The 21,745-nt window shown below is 49.0% G+C and overlaps 1 long non-coding RNA gene across 1 annotated transcript in view; it reads left to right on the plus strand.

Moving 5' to 3' along the window:
• Nucleotides 1-20,005, plus strand: part of LOC142924154 (uncharacterized) — a 28,252-nt gene extending 8,247 nt beyond the window's left edge. Inside the window, exon 2 of the long non-coding RNA XR_012941318.1 lies at nucleotides 18,020-20,005. This is a non-coding gene — a long non-coding RNA (uncharacterized LOC142924154). The remainder of the gene's footprint in view (nucleotides 1-18,019) is intronic.
• The last annotated feature ends 1,740 nt before the right edge of the window (nucleotides 20,006-21,745 follow it).

A 21,745-nucleotide genomic window follows, 5' to 3' on the forward strand; every position in this document is an offset into this window, starting at 1 on the left:
GTACGCATGGGTGGAGGGGGGGGGGGGGATGGCCATCACCACGCCCGACCGCCTTTGTTTCCAGAAGTGGCTATGTTTACACACCGCACCGGGTACTCATTTTAGGCTGAGTCGAACTAGGGGAAGCCCAGCACCAGTTTAAATAATTGTCACTGGTGTTGGCCGCGAGCGGGAATCGAGTCACACACACGCGCAAACGTGCCTGTTTACACACGTGCGCACACAATCATTGAAGTGTATACATACGTCGACGCACGGACAGGCTCTCCACTACAGCCTTTTCAAGCTGTTGGGGCAAGTGCTGTTTAGCGAGCACCTATGAAGGCCGTGACAGGATAATGGTATGGTCAGCACCACGGCCTTTGTCACCCAAGAGCTGATTTTTGCATTTGGTACCAGATGCTCATTTAGAGCTGAATTCACCTTGGGGAGGCCCAGGCGCGGTTTCAGATATTGCTGGCCACTTATCATAGTCGTGACCGGGATTTTAACCCAGGTGGCTTGGTGCTTAACGCAGTGCGCTAAACACTGCGCAACCGCTCTCCGCATTTTTACAAAGTAAATTATGGGATGAATGTTCAGAACCGCGCCCGGCCGCCTTTGTCTTCGCGGTGCTGATGCTTACACAAACTGCACCACGCACTGCACCACGGCTGAGTCGACCTAGGGGGGACCCTACACCTGTTCAGATATGTTGGTCGCGAGCGGGGAGTCTAACTCCGGTCGCTACGATATCGTCCCCAGTACACAGACATAGAAAGATACAGATATCCCGTATGGCCTTAACAGACTGTTGGGGCAAGTGCTCTAAACGAGAAGTCAATATTAAGGCCGGGGCGGTACACGAAGGAATGAGTGGCTAGCACCACGCCCGACAGCCTTTGTCTCGCCGGTGGCGATGTTTACACACCGCACCAGGTACTCATTTGAGACTGAGTGGACACACGTACACACATATACGCACACAATCACATGCGAATAGAAACACAGGTTGAAAAAAGCGGTCAATATTTCAGAATTCAGGCGATGCCACGCAAGAACATCCCTCCTCCTCCTGCGGACGAACACAGCGCGCGATGATCCATACAGGAGACAAATCCCGTGATCTCGTCACACAGCAAAAAAAAAACCCGCCATGCCCATTATGAATAATATAATCCAGGAATACATTTATCTCTCGTTCTCTGTTTCTCTCCCGCTCCGTCCATCTCATGCCTCAGCCCCCTCCCCCCCTTCTCCCGCCCCCCCCCTCGGCTTTAAGAGTCTCTGGTGTCCATTACACATATCTCTAGGAGCGGGAGGCGAGAAGAACGTCGCTGGTACGTTAGATTTGTATTCCGCGAGTCCGCGGATGGAATTTATTTCACTTACCGCTGTCTTCGAGCGGCAAATGTTTATGAATACTTCACGGCGGATGGGACGCGTGCAGCGCACGAGCCGACTGCTTCGTGTTTCACGCATACACGGGTTTCTTTACGTGAAATATAAATATATATATGGTGGTCTTCGCACGCGTACGTAACGCGGTGTGCACGGCTACGTGCGTACACGCATGTTGTTGTCTGTATGCACTCGCGCGCACGCATTTGCTGCATGCACGCGCTTGAGTGTAAAACATGCGTGTCCGTGTATGTCCACAGCGGGGTTTGCTGTGAAATTCATATCTCGAGCTTTGTGTGCGCGGTTACGTGGGTCGCCACGGTGTGTATGCACACATATATATATATATAAATATAGCACAGTATAGCATCGTCATCAACATGAGCCGTGATCAGTCCACTGCTGGATGAAGGTCTCCCCGAACCGCGATCCTACGACCCCTCACGATCCGGCGACGCGATCAACAATGCACTGTACGCATGTACGTGCGTGGGCTTCAATAGGTGTGCGTGTCTGTATGCTTGCAACGTATGTACGTACAGGCGAGTTTGCGTTAATTGTATATCGAAATCCTGTTTCCCCCCTCTGCGTGGTAGGCAATGCGCTGTCTCAGCGGCGTGCGTACGCATGGCGATGCACCGCAGTTGTGTACAACGCGCGCACATTGTGAACCGTGATTACGTGAGCGTGCTTTATTTAATGCGTGCCGTGCGTGCGTTTAAAACCGAAGCACACGCAACAATAAAATATATGTATACATTCGCGTAATTTGTCATTTTGGTTCGGGAGGGACATCTATAGTGTGGGAAAGGGGGTCTCGGATGTGTTATTGGTAGCGCGCAGCGATAAACAAAACCCATTAATAATTAGGACGCGTTACTGCGCAAATAAATACGGCGCAAAACTAATTTAGTATGGTTATTATGCACACATACACACACACACATCGCCGCCACCGCTCTGGTCAACAGAGAAGCTCGCAAGTTGATTAAATGGAATAAATTATAGATATTGATTTTGCTAATAAGCAAATTCCAAACACTTAATAAGTTGCGCCGTGATGCATCGGTGCAACGCACGGAATCCTCACGCAAAGCGACTCGGAGCGCAGCTCGCGATGTGTGTGGGGCGGGGGGGAGGTGCAGTGGTTAGCGCGCTGGGCTACGAACCCTGCGACCCGAGTTCGATTCCCGCTCACGGCCAGCAACACCGGTGACGAATATTTGAACCGGTCCTGGGCCTCCCCTATGTCGAATCAGCCTTAAATGAGTACCTGGTGCGGTGTATAAACATCGCCACTCGGGAGACAAAGGCGGCCGGGCGTGGTGCTGGCCACCCATCCCCTCGTGTGCCGTGCCGGCCTTCGAAGGCGCTTGCTAACAGCACTTGCCCAAAAAAGGTCTGTTAAGTCTATACGGGGGGTCTTTGTCTTTGTATATCCGAGGAGGAGAGAGAGGCAATTGGCTATACAGTATACATTTTTTTAAACCGCTGGCAACTCGCCCTTGTGGCTAATCTATGAGCCTTCCACCACCGTTTCCGCTGCAGCTAATGGATAGCGTGGGTGATATAAAGGGGAGATCGCTATGGCTGTAGTAATTAAGCTTCTAATACGGGGCCATTTCACCCCGATGCCTAGCGGCCGCGTGCTGCCTCCACATACGTGCAGCGATTCCGCAAGCAAGTGCACGAATAGCCCAATAGAACCCCCCCCACTACCCCCCCCCCACTACCCACACCACCCACCATTACCCCCTCCACCACTCCCCCCACTACCCACCAACCCCGCCACTACCCCCCGCCACGATCAGTCAATCTTTGCTCCAGTATGGAGTCGCTCAATAGCCATTGCTTGGCCTCATCGTCTGGAAGTCTCTTCCCCCACAGCCGTCCATGCTGTCGACTCTCTGCCCATCTTCCAGTCAAGGCCTTAAATATTTCCGTTGTTGTTTTTGTTGTTGTTTACTCTGCCTGACTTTATCGCGTGGTAGCCCCTGTGTCAAGTTTCATTCAGTGTGGGGGTCACTTCATTGTCATCTGCTGTACCCCCCACACTCATTAGGCAGCACTGGAACACCCTTAATTCAGTCATCCGTGCTGTAGAATCGCTGTCCATGTTCAAGGCCCTAGATACCTTCCTTCCTGTACCCCCCCCCCCTCTGCCAATGACTGACTGCCTATATCCGAACAATAAATAAGCCCACAGGTTCCGTGGAGCGTCTTGAGTTGCGGTCGCATATAAAAAGCAATATAAATCCATTCTTTAATGGCAAGGATGTGTGTGTGTGTACCTGTCAGTTGACTTCAGGATAATGTGTACGCACGACGCATGCTGTGTAGGGCCGTGTCACGTCAGACCAAATGGGAGCGCAATTTGACTGCGCTATATGATCACGAATTCGAATCCCGGCCACGGATAACATCAGTGGCGAGTGACATGAACCACCTCCTGGACGAAACTCCCACGTCCTCCCCACTTCACAGTGTTGTTTGAACATACTTCACCGTGGTGAAGTATGGTCAAACAACCACCCATTGCCGGTAGGGCATGGATACAAAGGGCTTCAGCTTGCAGTGGGTTAACAATGGCCTGTATACATTATATATATAAAAAATTCCATGGGTGTCATGTGCCACTAATGTGCGTGCATGTGTGCATGTTTGTATATTTGTATATTTGTAGTAGGGAGCGGTAGTGAAGCGGTTAGCACGCTACGAACCCGGCCACCCGAGTTCGATTCCCGCTCACGGCCAACACCGGTGACGATTATCGGAACCTGTCCGAGGCCTCCCCTGGGTCGACTCAGCCTCAAATGAGTGTCTGGTGCGGTGTGTAAACTATTGCCACTGGGGAAACCAAGGCGGTCGAGCGTGGTGCTGGCCTCCCACCCCCTGGTGTACCGTGCCGGCCTTCATAAGTGCTCGCTAACAGCACTTGCACAAAAATCTCATAATACTATACGGGGGATCTTTGTATTTGTATAGTACAACGTGCGCGCACGTACACGTCCGCGTGTCCACGCATTTCAGATGTTCATAGAATGTATACTGTCGCAATACAGTTTATATCGTATACTTGTACCATGAAATATGCATGGGAGTAGTATGTATCACATTATCGCGCATGCAAAATATATTCTAATTTAACAGTTATGTGTACATTATATATATTTTCCAGCTCGTAATTAATTATTGTTGACAATTATGTTGTGTTGCGACTGAACGGGTCCCGTAGCTTAGAGGAGATACCCCTTCCACGAATATTTGGCAACAGCAGCATTGGTTTAACATGCCCGACTTAATGATGGGAACCAAAATATTGAACCCGTTGATCAGAATTTCCTTAAATGCTTTAAACGAAATTTGCTGGTTAACATTATTACGTCAGGCCGATTAATATGCCGATTGACACCGCTGTGTGGTTATTTAAATTCGTTTTAAGCATTACATAATGTGTAAATAACCATCCATACAAAATATACAACCACACGTGTACCTGTCCGTGTGCCCACAATGCAAATGAAACACGAGGTATACATATCCCCAAATGAGTTTTGCCCTTATACCTTATCGCATAAATACATATACACTATACTATCCATATAGATGGACAAATAATCCAGCACAAGTATTTGTTATATGTATGGTGTATGCAATTGTCGTATCCTGTGGCATCTCACGAAGAAGACGTGTGTCGTGAGTACTGTTAGCGAGCACCTATCAAGGTCGGCGCTGCACACGAGCGGGTGCTTGGCCAGCACTACGCCGGGCCACCTTTGTCTCTCCAGTGGCGATGTTTACACATCGCACCAGGTACTCACTTGAGGCTGAGTCGACCTTCGACGAGGCCCAGGACCGGTATAAATAATAGTCACTGGCGTTGCCCGTGAGCGGGAATCGAACTCGGGTGGCCAGAGTTTCCTAGCGTGGCGTAGCTAACCGCTGCTCACACCACTCACACGAGCGCAAACACACGATGCTTGTGTTGATGTGCACGCGCGGAGACCAACACGGTGAATTAATAGAAACTACTCACGTTTTCATAAATACGTAACAGAGCCAGTGCTGTTATTAAGTGTCCGTGGAAGGATGCTCACAATAGGCCGCATGTTAAACAGACTGAGTAAGTGTTAGGTGCAATGCATTTCATCTGACGGAATTATATTCAAGTCCTCTACTCATACATCATAATGGATAACACATTATGTAAGTTTTTTTAATGTATTGTATTATACATTAATTATTCACACAGCAACAAAAAAACAAGCGTAAGTAATCTACAGGGTAGATTGTTTATTTTTGAATGCATTGCAAATATCTGCTCGTAAACGATGCATTCAATTTCCGAAAGTTCAACAGCATTCTCAGGAGTTCAGTGAGCGAGCAACTTTGAAATGTGGAACGGCACACGAGGAGTTTGGGTGGCCAGCACCACACCCGGTCGACATAATCCCCACAGGTGGAGGTTGCCGTGAGTGGGAATTGAATCAAAGTGAACGCTGCACTGCCGCTCCCCACATTCACACAGTCCCAACTCACGCAACAAGGACCACGCACACATACTCAAACGCGCACGTACTCTCATAAATATATAAATGTTTCGTTAAACCCGCCACCACCCGACACAGCCAATTAGTAAGGTTTGTCACTTAAACATAACGTGCCAATTCGTTACTAGTACAGCACAACGGGGTGTTGGAGAGCAAAGCCACAACATTTACAATCTGAGTACGACGTTTCGCCAGTAATAACAACCAGCTTTCGCGACCAGATTTGATGTTGGTCGCGAAAGCCTACGTAGTAACCTGAAAGACAAAGGTCCTCGTATAGACTGAGCAGACTGTTGGGGCAAGTGCTGTTAGCGAACACCTATGAAGGTTGGAACGGTACACGATGGGGTGGGTGGCCAGCACCACGCCCGGCCGCCTTTGTCTCCCTAGTGGAGATGTTTACACACCGCACCAGGTACTCATTTGATGCTGAGTCGACTTATGGGAGGCCCAGGACCGGTTAAAATAATCGTCATTGGAGTTGGCCGTGATTGGGAATCGAACTGGGTTGGCCGGGGTCGTTGCGTGGCGCGCTAACCACTACACTACCACTCCCCACACACACAATTACGCACACAGATTGTTGGCTCGATGTAGATTTATTTGAAGTTTTGTTCTATCATCATACGACGTCTTAATTATAACGTGGAATGAATATGCAGTATATATGGGTCACATTATTGGCCATAAATTTACGTTCGATTGTTCGTCATGTATTTAACACACACTCTCTCTCTCTCTCTCCCTCACTCACAAAGATAAAAACAAATATCCCCCGAATAGCATTAAGCGACTGTTGGGGCAAGTGCTGTTAGCGACCACCTATGAAGGCCGGAACGGCGCACAAGCACTTCGCCCGGCCGCCTTTGTATCCCCAGTGGTGATGTTTTACACACTGCACCAGGTACTAATTTCAGGCTGAGTTGACATAGGGGAGGCGCAGAACCGGTTCAGATCATCGTCACCGGTGTTGGTGGTCGTGAGCGGGAATCGAACTCGGGTCACCGGGTTCATAGCGCAGCGCGCTAACCGCTACACTGTGTCTTTGTGTGTGTGCGCGCATACACACAGACACACACAGACACACACACAGACACACACAGAGACACACACACACACCTTCACCCACCCACACTCACGCAAATAATAGTGGGTGCGGTGCAGAGGTAGGAGGGATGCTTGCGCGGATGAGAAGAGGGGGACGAACGTGGAGAGGGGTGAGAAAGGAGGGGAGAGACGGAGGTAGGGGGGGGGAGAATAAAAAAAGGGTGGGTGGGAAGCGTTTGTTAAAAAAAATGTTTTGAAATATGGTGCTTAATTATTGTCAGCTTCCTCATTAGCGTGGCCTAAGTGCGGGGGTATCTGTACGCCTCCGTGATGAAAAATCTTCCCGGTCGCTCGCCGAGGATGCGCGCGCCTCGCCTTCTCGCTCTTATTAGCAGAGGGATCGCGTCTTGTTGTGGCGCAAAATCAGCAATTTGTGTGTTTAATAAACAGCGCGACGAGGCCAGGAGCCGCGCTATTCCCAGAATGATAATAGGGGGAGAGGGGGGGGGGGTTTGAGCCACGCTCGCTACCCCCGCCTTTGAAATTAACAAATGTGCACGACTCCCGTGATGAATTGATGCAATATAAGGAGGAATTATTCGCGAGGAATTGTTGTTGTTGTTGTTCATTCTTCCCTTCTTTCTTCGTTGTTTGTTGTTGTGGCCGTACCCACGTTGCCAGTTTATTGTTGCGGTGGTTGTGGTGTGCGCGTGTGTGCGTGTGCGCGCGTGTGCGCGTGTGTGTGCGTGTGTGCGTATGTGCGTGCTTTAATTATGACAGCGCCAACAGATTCACACCTCTTTACGCATTAGCCCTCTTTAGTCCATTTTGTTGTTGGTGGTGGCAGTGGTGTCGTTGAGAACACGTTCCGATGCCTCTGTCATCAAACATAGGGACAAATCAAGTCTCGAGGTGATATTTATATTATACACAGCAGGTGATACGGCTGTTTGGACAAGATGCTCATGCGTGTTGCTGTACTGCACCGTGCTTATACAGTATATACACAGTACATACTGTAGGCGCTAGGTGATTACAAGAGGGATGAGCAATACCTTGCAAGGCTTAAACATACGACATCATCCTTACGTCAAGAACAGATTTAACGTAAACTCACATACGCATTCGTACTTTGGGCCTGCATATGTTTTATATTATATCAGAAATGAATGCAGAACAAATGGATATATATGTACACATATAATGCAGAATAAGCGCGATATTTCTACAAGGGGTTAGTAATATGAACAAACATTCAGTTTTCAGTTTAAGTTGATTTATATTGGTATAACCCTGTGAGCCATTCGGCTCTTGAATCGGGTGCAACCACAACAAACAAAAAAACAAAAACACGAACAAGAAAAACATCTTAAAGTGACTATGTGACTGTGCAAACAGAAAATCCATGAAAAAATAGCAAAATATTCTTGAAAAAAGCACCGTACACCAACGCTGTGTGCAAAAAATCCCAGTGGGATGCAAGTCAAACAACAACAACCACAAGAAAACTTAGATTAAGGCCATCAGTCTAACTCCGTACTACAACAAAACAAACATGTCCAAACCAAAAAAACGTTTTCGAAATCACCAAAAAATAAAGCCATAATTGCAACGTAACAGTGATCACAGCGATTGTGACCGAATTTTTACAATAAACTACATAAATAATATGTAACACCAAATCCGAGAGCCATAGCTGGCTGCATGAGTTACTCCACAACAACAGAAGCATCAGTCGGAGTATCAAATTTTTAAATGCACCTTTAAGATCAGCACGCTAAATGAAAATACAGATAATACTTTGCAGCGTCATCCGGAGCGAAACATTTTATTTTATTTTACGCCAATGAATAGCAGTGGCAGCTAGGGGTGTACAACTCCTCTTGATCAGTTTTGAGAGAAGATCTCATTGGTAGCGATTCAAGTTGCAGTTTCAAGTGTAAGTCTGTGCCTGTTATTGTATCTTATTATAATTGTCGTTCTCAAAATATTTTGACCACTCACCGTCCGTGTGTGATGTTAAAATACGACCACATGACATTTAAATGCCACACGTGCATGTATTTGAGGCACGTGAAATATGAATGACGTTCAAGTCGATCTGTACACAAGTATCAGAATTTCGTTTGTGTCCATGCAGCGTGGAATTAAGTGCTTCGTCTTAATGGTAATATTTGAAACTAAACGCGTGTATTTTTGCCAATGAGAGTACCGTATATAATCCATTATTAAGTAAATAAATCACCGTACTGAAAACGTCGGCTTCAGGAGCCGATGCAATTATCCATATTTGTTTATGAGCTTGTTGGAGCTAAATATCCTCGATGTTTATATAATAGTCAGTGAAGTCTTAAGCTACCGGTGAGGAGCTGGAGCCTTTAGCGGTCAGAATTTTATCAACACATCGGCGTGGTCGGAATAATGATTATTATAATAATGATGCTGATTATGATGATAACGATGATGATAATGATGGTTATAATGATGGTGGTGATGATAATGATCGTGATGATAATGATGGTGATGATGATGATAATGATGATAATGATGATAATGATAATTATGATAATGTGTGTAAACTTGGACATTTTTTTGCCGGGTGGTGGATGGTTAAATGACAATAATTTTTGGTATAAAAACTACCACCACGTGTGGCCTAACCCCGAAAACAAGCGTGAGTCAAATCACTCTACTATATAATATAAAATGCCGAGATATACTATAATTACACAATCCGCTTGATGTATGTGGTCTGTTTCATATACATACAGACATACACCCAATGTGTAGACACGCACAGATATTCGTATTCATTGTGTGTAATTTATTTAACATGGTGGGCTATGTATTTTGTGAAAGAAGTTTAGAATACATACATACCGTGTATCGTGTTTTTTTTACAAACTCCATTTAACACAAACCTACCGCACGGTACGAGCGCCCCAAGCTTACCAATTAACCTCCGTATAAATACAGTCGGTTGCACACTGGACGCGTCTGATGATGACTAAACACGCCCGTAGAGGACGCGGATTAAAATGAATCGTGTGTACGCGTGCGTCCGACCTGGCGTAGCGAGCGTTGATTTTCCATGAACATAGACATCTCGTGAGTGTAGGCTTGTGTACACGTGTATGTATGTGTTTCCGTGTGATGTTTTTAATAATCATCATCATCATCATCAGGCGCGTCCAGCGTTCAGAGCCATAATCTGTATGTGAAGGGCGAGTAAATCGGTAAACGAAATAGTCTGTTCCGTGTGTACGTCACAAACAGACTCTCATTTTCACTATTTGACAAAATTATCATCATTTTAGCTGTACTGTATATTATAGTACTTTACTGAAGGGTGCGTCTGTTACTCAATAGCTATAATGTAACTCTTGACTTGCATTTTTTACTGATAATCAGAATGCATATAATAACGAGCAACCCGCACATCCTTTGGACGTGACCGGCCGTCCGTCCCTCCCTCCAGACGAGACGTCCTGGCAGCCAGCCAGCCAGGAAAACTTTATTCTATTATCGTGTGATATTCCCATCAGGCCTCATGATGTACAAGTGTAGTCTCCAACACTGAGTATCCACTCGTCTCACTGACCTCTATTTGTCCTGATGAAGGACCATTGCCCGCAACGTCGCCTATTTAATATTTTCCTTTTCAGGCCGCAGCAGTGTTAGTGACGTACGAGTTGAGTGTTCCCTTATCCATTGTATATTCATTTATTATCCATGTTTAATGAACAATGTACAGCACACGCGAGGCCGATGTTCGAGTGAGCGTGATCACCGCTGAAGCTCTGACGGGTCAAGTGAACGGCAGTCCAAGGACATCAGAATCTGTATTCACGCTGGAGGAATCCGATGAGCGATGAAGCTCTTTTGTTCACAGATGTCCTGTCGACGTTGCTTCAACATCATCATGGCTCGGCATCTCCATCAACAACCCTCATCACCGCAGCGACTCCGCCTGCACCCACTGGGTCACCTCCCACCCTGCGCCCTCCCCCACGGCCATAGATCGTTCCCCCTCTCTCTCCCCTCTCACGGAAGGGACTGAAGGGAGCGCTTGTGGGATTGGATTGGGCGCCAGGCTCGGGATGTCATTTGTGTTTTGACGTCACTGACAGCCCCCTCGGAATAGCCCCCCGCCGCCCTCTCCACCTCCCTCCCCACCTCCCCCCAGCTCCATCCCCACCACCCCCCAGCTCCCCCCACCACCTCCGGCCCCACCTCCCTCCCTACCTCCCCCCACCTCCCCCCACCTCCCCCCACCTCCCTCCCCACCTCCCTCCCTACCTCCCTACCTCCCCCCACCTCCCCCCACCTCCCTCCCACCTTCCCCACCTCCCTCCCACCTCCCTCTCCACCCCCACCTCCCTCCCTACCTCCCTCCCCACCTCCTTCCACCTCCCTCCACCTCCCTCCCCACCTCCCTCCCCACCTCCCTCCCCACCTCCCCCCCCACCTCCCTCCCACCTCTCTCCCCACCTCCCTCCCCACCTCCCCCACCTCCCTCCCAACTACCTCCCTCCCCATCTCCCCCCAGCTCCCTCCCCACCTCCCTGGAACTTAGGTTGCGGGTTCGTAGCGCAGCGCGCTAACCACTGCACCACCGCTCCCCAACAGTAACATACACGCATGCACACACGCACAAGTCCATTACTCCGTCTCACTATCACCACCGTAGCCATCGTCAACACCACACTCATCGTTACCACTCCTACCACAAGCACGACAACCAACAACAAACACCACCACTAACCACCGCCATAACCATCGACACCACCACCTACATCAAAAATGACAATGATCACCCATATATATCCTGACCCGACTGTTGGGGCAAGTGCCGTGAGCGAGCACCTATGAAGTCGCAGGACCCTCTTGAAAATTAATCGTGAGACTAAGCGGTGAGGCTTCCCTGCTGGGTCAATTGGAGATTATCATCGTTATTAATGACTCACGAGATACACGCGGCACACTCAGCCAGTTTCTCACGCGGAGGAGTGGTTCCTTCAACTGACCTGCGCGATCCCATCGGCTACCTTTCCTCATGGCACAAACAACTCATGACACAAACCAACTTCATCCCAGTGCCTTCACGCGCAATCCACCTCAACGTGATCTCCCCGCAGTTTGCGTTTCCCTGAGACACGTGACCTCTTATTATTCCAAACATATTTATTTTTAAGAAACCAATGGATTATGTTGGCATGTAGTGGTGAACAAGCACAGTTAATGTTAACGTTTTGTTGTTGTTGTTGTTGCTACAATTGGGAATATGGTACGTTGAGACATGTGCCGAGACATCGACTTTGCATTTGGGGTGACCGTGCCTGTGCACGTGCTGCGCCAAGACACTGCCACTCGTGGGTAGGACTGTCGCCTGAAACGTTAGCCTTCTGTGTATTATATATGTTACGGTCAAGAGTCGATAACGAATACGGTGACGAGTTTATGTGCGCACTCGCGATAACCTCAGGTTATAAGAGTTTCGCATTTATAAATGCACTTAGTATTCATTTTATATTCCGAGCCTTTTATTTTTAGACGATGTATCGACCACCTGTTGTCATCTAAACTATCACTCATATTGATGCTGCTACGTTGGCAGTGATGCACAATCACAATGAACCAGCAAACAACAGACAAATTCGTCAATAACACTGCGTAACCTTTAAATATAATAGCCGACGTTTCGGGGCAGTGGTCCTTCGTTTTTATAGCGCTATGATAAAGGGGCAATGTCCGAAACGTCGTCTATTATACACAGCATATTTACGTGCATTTTGTTGTAATTGTAAAGTCAAAATTATCCACTCGCGACCATGTAAACGCATCCGTGGAACTGCCAGCAAGAAGTAGCGTTGGCCTCTAAACTCGATGGCTTCATCCTCTTTGCTTCTTTCGGTAAAGTCACGTAGGTCAAAATGAAGTTAATCAAATCACGACGTTTCGGAGGCAACACAAGAAGCTTCCGTCATCAGGTGGCAAGAGTCACCACAGCAAAAATTACTGTGCTGTGGTTACTGTTGCCACCTGATGACCGAAGCGTGTGTTGCTTCCGAAACGTCGTGATTTGATTATCTTTATTTTTAATTTTTACCTACGTGACTTTACCGAAAGAACCAAAGAGTATGGATCAGTGCAGGCGTACGCACTGCGAGGTTCCTTCTACACTCGGGCACGTAAGCGTGCACTTGATTCCTTTATTTCACATTTTATTGGCCAGGGAAAAAAAAAGAGTCTGTTTAGTGAGGCCGCTTCATCAACATAAGTGGATTTTGAAATAACACCGATTTGCGCACAGGCTCCTAAACATTTTTTAGTTTGTTTAGAAAATACTGGTGTTTCTTTTGTTGTTGTTGTATGTAGTCTTATATTCAATTAAATTGCTGCAGGTAGTGGGTATAATAAATACGACCCTCTGTAAAATTGTCCTTAAACTCACACACTTACGGATTGCAATGCCTTTAAAGTAACGCCCACGAGAACGTGAATCGCTTGTTTACATTTTATAGAATGATGTTAAAACTATTTCTGCAAAATTGCATTTCTAGCACGTGCTATTTACTCACTTGCAGCGGAATTATAGAGGGGTGGAGCGGTGTGGGTCTACGAACGCGGGCGAGTTGAGCGATGGACTCCCGGTCTCGGCTGTCATCAGTGGCGATTGATATCTGAACCGGTCCAGAGAGTGCACCCATCACCCCGATTCACCAAGTCGCACTAACCAGGGCGGTGAAGTATGGTCAAAACAACGTTCGTGTCAAACGCGACGCACCGAAGCCTTCATCCAGCGGTGGGATTAACAATTGACCGGAAAACATTAATAATAATGACAATAATTAAATAATATTAAGGGAATGCAGTATAAACGCCGCGTATACAAGCTACAGGTGAAATTGAATATAAATAGAGATATAGTGCTGTGTATGTTACGCATGTGAATATATAATTACATTTGCTAACTTGCTGGACGTCTGTGAAAAAGAGCTTCATAGCTCATCGGATTCCTCTAATCTAAATAGAGATTTTGATTGTGTTAATTTACGTTAATTTAATCATTCACAATCCACTCCTGGATGAAGGCCCACCCTCCCATGCCGTGTCGCTCCCTAGGGCTGTTTTACCACACTCGACGCTGAGAAAAAAATATATACTACATATATGCATCGTGCTTAGTTATCACACGATATGGACAGATGACATATCACAAAGTGTACTTTTCACACGATTCTTACGTATGTGTGCGGTGTACGGGATAGAGTAAATATCCCCGTTTTTACGTCGGGGATGCGCTCCTTAAAGGTGCGACGACGTATATCGAAACGACGTAAAATCAAAACCATTTTAGTCCGCACACCATGAGATCAAAACAAAGACAACAGAGGGCACGGTGAGAGCTGTGTATTAGTGCGCGCACCTTCATCCTACACGTACCCACAGCGTGCACATGATATTACGAAAAATATTGCGCTTAACACCAGTGTAGAGCGGTGAGGTTTAACGCGCATTATGCAGTGTACAATACGATAGAGTACACTATAAACAACAAAGCACACCAAAATACCGCACGTAAGTCATGTTTTGTGCTCCAGAACACATTTCTTCATGCGCGATGCAAAGTAGTTCGCGTACAGGGTAGGTGGTGGAAGCGAAGGCTGAGAGGCGACGGACACGAAGAAAGGTCGGACGATGCTGTCAGCGACGTAAGTGCGGGGTCGAGGCGACGCATGAAGCGACGACGGATTTGCGAAACGACGTAAAAGGTTGGGGGGGGAGACGTAAGGGTGTCACCCGCATTCACACGTCGGGGGTGGCGAGCGAGACGCGTCTCACTCTTTGCGTCGCGACGTTGAGACGGGAGCTGCCAACTTCCTCACTGAAGACGCCTTTCAAGGCGCTCGTTCAGCTACCCCGAAGTGACATCTGGACCGATCCGAGCACCCCTTCCCCGCCCCCCATTCCCTTCACCAAGCCCCACTGACCAGCGTGGTGAAGTATGGTCAAGAATTGCTCGTGACCGACAGGGCGTGGGGTCTCCTTCATTCAGCAGGGGGTTGGTGAACGACTGTAAGATTGCATTGCTGAATTATGACAAACATGCAACAGTGTACATGTGTGTGTGTATATACATCTAAGTATATGCACTGAATATGAATGTGTCTATATGAGTATGTGTGTGTGTATGTATGTGTAGATGAGCATATGCGTGTATGAGCAAGTGAGCATAGTGTCTGTTTCGGTACATGTGTGTGTGTGTGTGTTTTAATACTGTATACGTGTGCGTGTATGCCCATATATGTGTGCAGTATATGAGTATGCGTGAACGTGATCCCAGTTTGATTCCCGCTCACAGCCAACATCGGGTGACGAAACGCGCGGATCGGTTCTGGGCCTCCTCTGAGTGGACTCAGCCTGAAACGAGTACGCACCTTCCGCGCGCTGTGTTAACACCGGCACTGGGGCGACAAAGGCGGCCGGGCGTGGTGCTGGCTATCCTGGGATTATCTATCTGTGTATATAAGCGCTTACGTTATTACACGTGAGTACGTCTGTGCGCGAGCGCGTGTGTAATGCCGCATGGAGACAAATCGAGTATTTGGACGGGGGCTTGAACCGTGAAATTTCGACGGGCACATCCTATAGTGCCGCACGCGCATCGCGTACACCGCGCATATATCGCATGCGTCTCCCTTCCCGCGGTTAAGCATCGTTCCCCGCAGCAATGAAAACACCCCGGCAGCGGATATACGCGCGCGGCAGTTGCACTGGGAGATTCCCCGCTGGAGTTTTACGCGACAAGTTGACGCGGGCAATCAGTCCCATTAAACCGGCCCAGCTGTGCGCGCGGTATTAAGAACCCGACTCCGATAAATACACGGACTAAGGGAGATCTCCCCCCCTCTCCCCCCCCCCCCAACACACACACACCCCCCATCTATTCCCCTGCGCCCCCACCTCTTCCTCGCCACCGTCTGCCGTGAAGCCGTGTGCGTAAGAGACGCGTGCCACATCGGGTTTGACCCAGGTGGGGGGTCCACGTTTTCGAAAGTGACAAAACCTGGGCCGCCGACGTGACGAAGGCAACGTCAATTCAAGTGACAGACACGAAGCGAATAGAAGTGGGTGCAAACAAAAACAACTGTGTCGCAAGGGTTACGGGGGGGGGGGGGTGTACACGTGTGTTAGAAGTTGGTTGGCCTGCTCTACACCGATGACTCCTAATAACAACGAAACCCATCCACAGCTATCTGTCTGACGAAGCCTATCCACAGCTATCAGTCTGTCTCACCGCTGCCTGTCAGTTGATCACGTTTGCTGTAACGGTGACCTACGGCAATGGGACCACAATGCAGCTCTTCACGAACTGTTGATGGGGTTTTTGTTTGCCATTATGCGCCAGATCGAGTGCTTATTGTACGCGTGTTTGTGCGTTATTTGAATCTCGTGGTTTTCCGGCCTGCACTATTATTCTCTTATGATGATGGATTTTTCTCGTCATGTATCGATTTGACTCACGTGTGTTAATTATTGGGACTTGGTGTGTGTGTGTGTTTGTATATGTGTCAATATATGTATGCCTGTCAATATGTCTTTGTGTGTATGACATATACATATAGACGTACACAAAATATACTCAAATACACACAGACAAAGGAAAAGATCCCCCGTATAACCTGAATAGAATGTTGGGGCAAGTGCTGTTCGCGAGCACCTATGAAGGCCGGCGCGGCACACGAGGGGGTGGGTGGCCAGCACCACGCCCGGCCGCCTTTGCCTCCCTAGTGGCGACGATTTACACATCCCACCGGGTACTCATTTGAGGGTCAGTCGACCCTACGGGAGACCCAGGACCGGTTCAGATGACCGTGACCAGTGTTGGCTGTGAGTAAGGAATCCAACTACACACAAAGACAAACATACACACACACGTAGTTACATACGCACTACTTGATTCATCCCTTATATTCATACGAATGTACAACCCCTGAGTTATATTATACTGCACCCTTGAATCTGGGACCCAGTAGCGGTTCAGGTATCATTCGTCACTAATGTTAGCCGTTATTGCTTTTAATCACGCAGCGCGTTAACCGCCGCGCCACCGCTCCTCCGTTCATCATTACACCACGGTACACTTCACAGAGTGGCGAAGTTTAATGACTAATTACGTAAGAAGCAGATAGTCTTAAATATATATTCTTCTTACGTGATGACCCTAACACGCGGAATGGGATTCATTCAGTCTGCTACATTTGACGTCGATTCCATCTCATTCACGAACTGTCAACTCGCTCGAGGAATCCATTCCAATGACCCGCGACCCGAATGAAAATGTCGCAACTTAAACGTGACGTTGAACACATTGAACTGGCTTCGTTGACGTGAAGAGCGCGCTCGCCTCTGTTCAACGTTTTATTATTGAACGATGTCGGTAAACTCGTGCTCTCGAACGTGCGAAGGAGCGCTCTGTAAACATCGCTCCTGGATTCAACGCGATGTGGTTCTGCGTCTTGTGAGTTTATAGTTTTGTCAACGAGACTTCCGTTACTGAGCATAGGATTTATAACGATGGCGATTTACGGCCCTGCGTTCATCGGCAATTGAACGAAGCTCTCCCGACGCTGTGTGGGACTATTGAGGTTTGTTGACCATACTTCACCACGCTGGTCACTCTAGGTTGGTGAAAGGTGTGAAAGTGGGTGAGTGGGGGGGGTATGCCAGAACCTGTTCTGACATCATCGCGCCAGGAGGAGCACAACGAAAGCAAACCTAACCCATACATGTAACAACAACAAACACGCAACACGCTATCGTCAATACCGCTGCCTGAGTGGCTGTGTGGCTTACCATTAAGATTACTCACTTGCATCACGTGGTTTTAATTTATGCACGATTTATCGCGTGCTAATTCACCCACAAGTAAGCAATTCGGCACGCTGCTTCATGATACCACTACGATGACTAACTTTAGAGTACTGCACGATGCTGACTGTGTGTCTAACCGCGTGAATCGTCATCCCGCGTGCCAGGCCTGGGCGGATCGACAGGCGGAAGCAGAGGGATCGTCACCTCGCCAATGCGGCCCACTCCGCGATGCAACACGTGGCCAGTGTGCATCGGACAAGGCCCCGTCATACTCACGTCGAATTGGGCTTTAAGGCCCGGCAAAACCAACGCCGCACAATAATAACATAGGCCTATCGACAGGGCCGTCCATAGGGGGAGTGCGGGGCCCCCTAACGCCTTCACACTCAACCTAAAGTATTACATCTGACACCGCGACATCGAAGCGCGCCACCCCACCCCCCCCCCCAAAGCGCGGGGCCAAGGGCGGTCGCCCGGATGAGCCGTACCCTTGGGACGGCTCTGCATATCGTCTACGCAGCATGATAGGTGGTGCCGGTGTGCGTGAGTTTGTGTTCCCCCTGCGCCATCGTTTTACACAAGCATGGTGCTTCCCTGGAACGGGCTCAGGTGCAATGCGTCACGACGACACAGTAACTCATGAAGTAGCCTCATCATCATCATGTATATGCAGGGGTCGGCAACCTGCGGCTCTGGAGCCGCATGCGGCTCTTTAAGGACTGCTTCGTGACAGTTTATTTATTAAGGGCCACTGTCTCGTATTCACGCGCTTTGCGGCTCTGGAGATATTGAGGTTTTTTTTACCAAATTCGAAAAATATGGCTCTTCTTGTTATTTTGGTAGCCGACCCCTGCGTGTGTGTGTGTAATTGAATTTCTTTCGCACCGTACGTAGAGCCAACCGTGCGAATCGGAGGTGCGACGCCGCGCCGCCGAAGCGCTAACCGTCGCCATCGTTATCAGCCGTGATCAATCCACTGCTGGATGAACGCCTTCCCCGAGCTGTCGCCATCGCTCGCCGCGCTGCGATGGCGACGTCTTCTCGCTCCACGTCCGCAGCGAGACGCATTCTCGGGAGGGCGCGCTTCCTCGCTTGGCTTCCACTCCGTCGCGAGTCTCGACCACCGGCCACCAATCCCCTTCTAGCGATTTGCCACGCCCAAGCGCACACAAACCCAGCTGTTATCACCACTGCTGTGGCGTCTCTTGCTCGGCGTGTGTTCTCTAACCAAGTGTTCTTCATTGCAAGGCCCAGTGCCGGATTATCCCAGTAGCACAAGTAGCTACGTATGTAGTAGCTACGTATGTAGTAGCTACACATGTAGTAGCTACACATGTAGTAGCTACTACACGTGTAGTAACTACACGTGTAGTAGCTACACATGTAGTAGCTACGGGCCTCGCACTTTCAAGGGCCCCGCGCGAAATGTTTTCAAGCTATCAATTCCGGTTCAGTGTTTCTTGCACTTGCTCTATTACTATAGTACTATACCGCCCTTCAACTTTTACGAACGACTGGGTGTTTAAGGTTAGCGATTTGTCGTTTCATCTGGCTGTATAGCAAATGAAAAAATACAATTACTTTACTGTGCAAGTAAAACAATTATGTGTTTGAATATTTACGTGTTTGTTTTTTTTACTTATTTAAGGCCCCTTTATAATATATTCTAAAGGCCTGCACTCGCTTCATCCGGCACTAGCAAGGTCCCCTGGCCACTGGTGGCCTTCAGTGCGGCCCTGCCATGCGGCCTCCGACAATACACAACACGTGAACAACGCCCCTTGCAGGCGGTGTGGCGGCCCTCGCACTGATGATGTCTCATCGGCGAAAGTTAGTGAAGAACACTTATCTAAACCGTGGGCCCCTCTCTGCCTGTGTCTCTCACTCTTCTCTCTATCTCTCTCGGCATGTCTCTCTCGATGCCTCTCGACTCGCTCACCGTTCACTTTTGTTCAGTTGTCTTCGTCGTGTGTCCGTGTTCGCTGACCCATATGTCACAGCGGGTAATGTACGCTTATTTAAATAGCTTTGTTATTGAGGCGTATTTTTTTCCGCTATGTTTATAGTATTACCACACTGCTTACAGCGCGCACCTGTTCTTCATGTTGTTGTGAAATACGTTGAAATAAAAACAAACCCAAGTAAAACATTGTCAGTCGATGGCGTCACGTACATTATTGTGTTGGACTTGTGAATCCACATTGCCGCGAGGTGACCAGGATCACGGCAATAAAGCAATGAATTCTTGAATCCCTCTGTGCGGAGCTTTGCGTGCTCGTATGTTTGTGTGTGTGTGGCGTGGCGTGTGGTTTTCCACCAAGGTTCTGGCCGTTTCTCTATGGCACGCCAAACACGTCTTCTTGGAAATTGCCAAATATTCCTTGAACGCTGTAGAAGGCCGTCCCTATAGAGTGGTCTGGAGACTCAGTGCAGCTGCTCTGGGTAAATAGAGGGCACGTATTGATACACTGATACCCCGGTTAACGTCGGCGATGCGTTCCTGAATTGTGCGGCGACGAATATCGAAACGACGCTAAGTCTAAATAAACTTGTAGGGTCGGTGGAGGCGACGGACGCGAGGAAGGACGGATACGACGATGCTGTCAGCGACGTAAGTGTGGGGTTAATTTCGACGTAAGTGTGGGGTTAGGGCGACGTAAGTGTGGGGTTAAGGCGACGTAAGTGTGGGGTTAAGGCGACGTAAGTGTGGGGTTAAGGCGACGTAAGTGTGGGGTTAAGGCGACGTAAGTGTGGGGTTAAGGCGACGTAAGTGTGGGGTTAAGGCGACGTAGGTGTGGGGTTAAGGCGACGTAAGTGTGGGGTTAAGGCGACGTAAGTGTGGGGTTAAAGCGACGTAAGTGTGGGGTTAGGGCGACGTAAGTGTGGGGTTAAGGCGACGTAAGTGTGGGGTTAAGGCGACGTAAGTGTGGGGTTAAGGCAACGTAAGTGTGGGGTTAAGGCGACGTAGGTGTGGGGTTAAGGCGACGTAAGTGTGGGGTTAAAGCGACGCAGATCAAGTTATTGGTATGAAACAAAGTGACGACGCATTTGAGAAACGACGTTAAAAGGGTGAGAAGTAAATGGGGTATTGCTGTATTTGATAAGACGACTAACAGTAAGCTACTGAGGGCAGTAGGTGGGGCGGAGGGGGGGATATTCAGAAGCAGAACACAGAGGGGATACGACGGGGGACACGGGGGACACGGGGGTACGTTGGTCCGTTCAAACACGTGGGTCAGGAGAGACTGGCGATTGATACAAATGTTCGTGCACGAGCATCGCGCGAGGTGACGAAAACAACAAAGACAAAGATCCCCCGTATAGCCTTAACAGACTGTAGGGGCAAGTGCTGTTAGCGAGCACCTATGAAGGCCGGAACGTTACACGAGAGGGTGGGTGGCCCGCACCACGCCCGACCGCCTTTGTCTCTCCAGTGGCGATGTTTACACACCGCAACCAGGTATTCATTTGAGTCCGAGTCGACCCCCGGGACCGGTTCAGACAATCGCAGCGCAGCCGGTAGCGCGCTGACCGTTGAACCACCGCTCGCCACAACCACCCCCAACCACCAGCCCGCCCGCCGCAGTGAAACACGCAGCACCCTTCGAGCACCGCCAAGCGTGCGCCGAGACCGCGGCTCGAGCACACGCAACGCACACGCCCGCAGCCGGACGTCACTGGCCGCGAGTGGAAAGAAAAACAAAAAATCGTGCTCTCGGTGAGCGCCGTTGCCCGTTGCACACAAATCAACAAGTTGTTGCCCCAAACGATCCGACGCCGTCGACTCGTGGCACGCTGCTGACGAGAGACACCCACGCCAGGAGCCGGGAGGAGGTGGGGGAGGAGGCGAGGGAGAGATGGGCGCAACAGTGGCGTAGCCATCGGGTGTG

This window comes from Petromyzon marinus, chromosome 9 (genome assembly GCF_048934315.1).
Source record: "Petromyzon marinus isolate PM22_M1 ecotype Great Lakes invasive population chromosome 9, UKy_Petmar_22M1.pri1.0, whole genome shotgun sequence".
Taxonomy (NCBI): domain Eukaryota; kingdom Metazoa; phylum Chordata; class Hyperoartia; order Petromyzontiformes; family Petromyzontidae; genus Petromyzon; species Petromyzon marinus.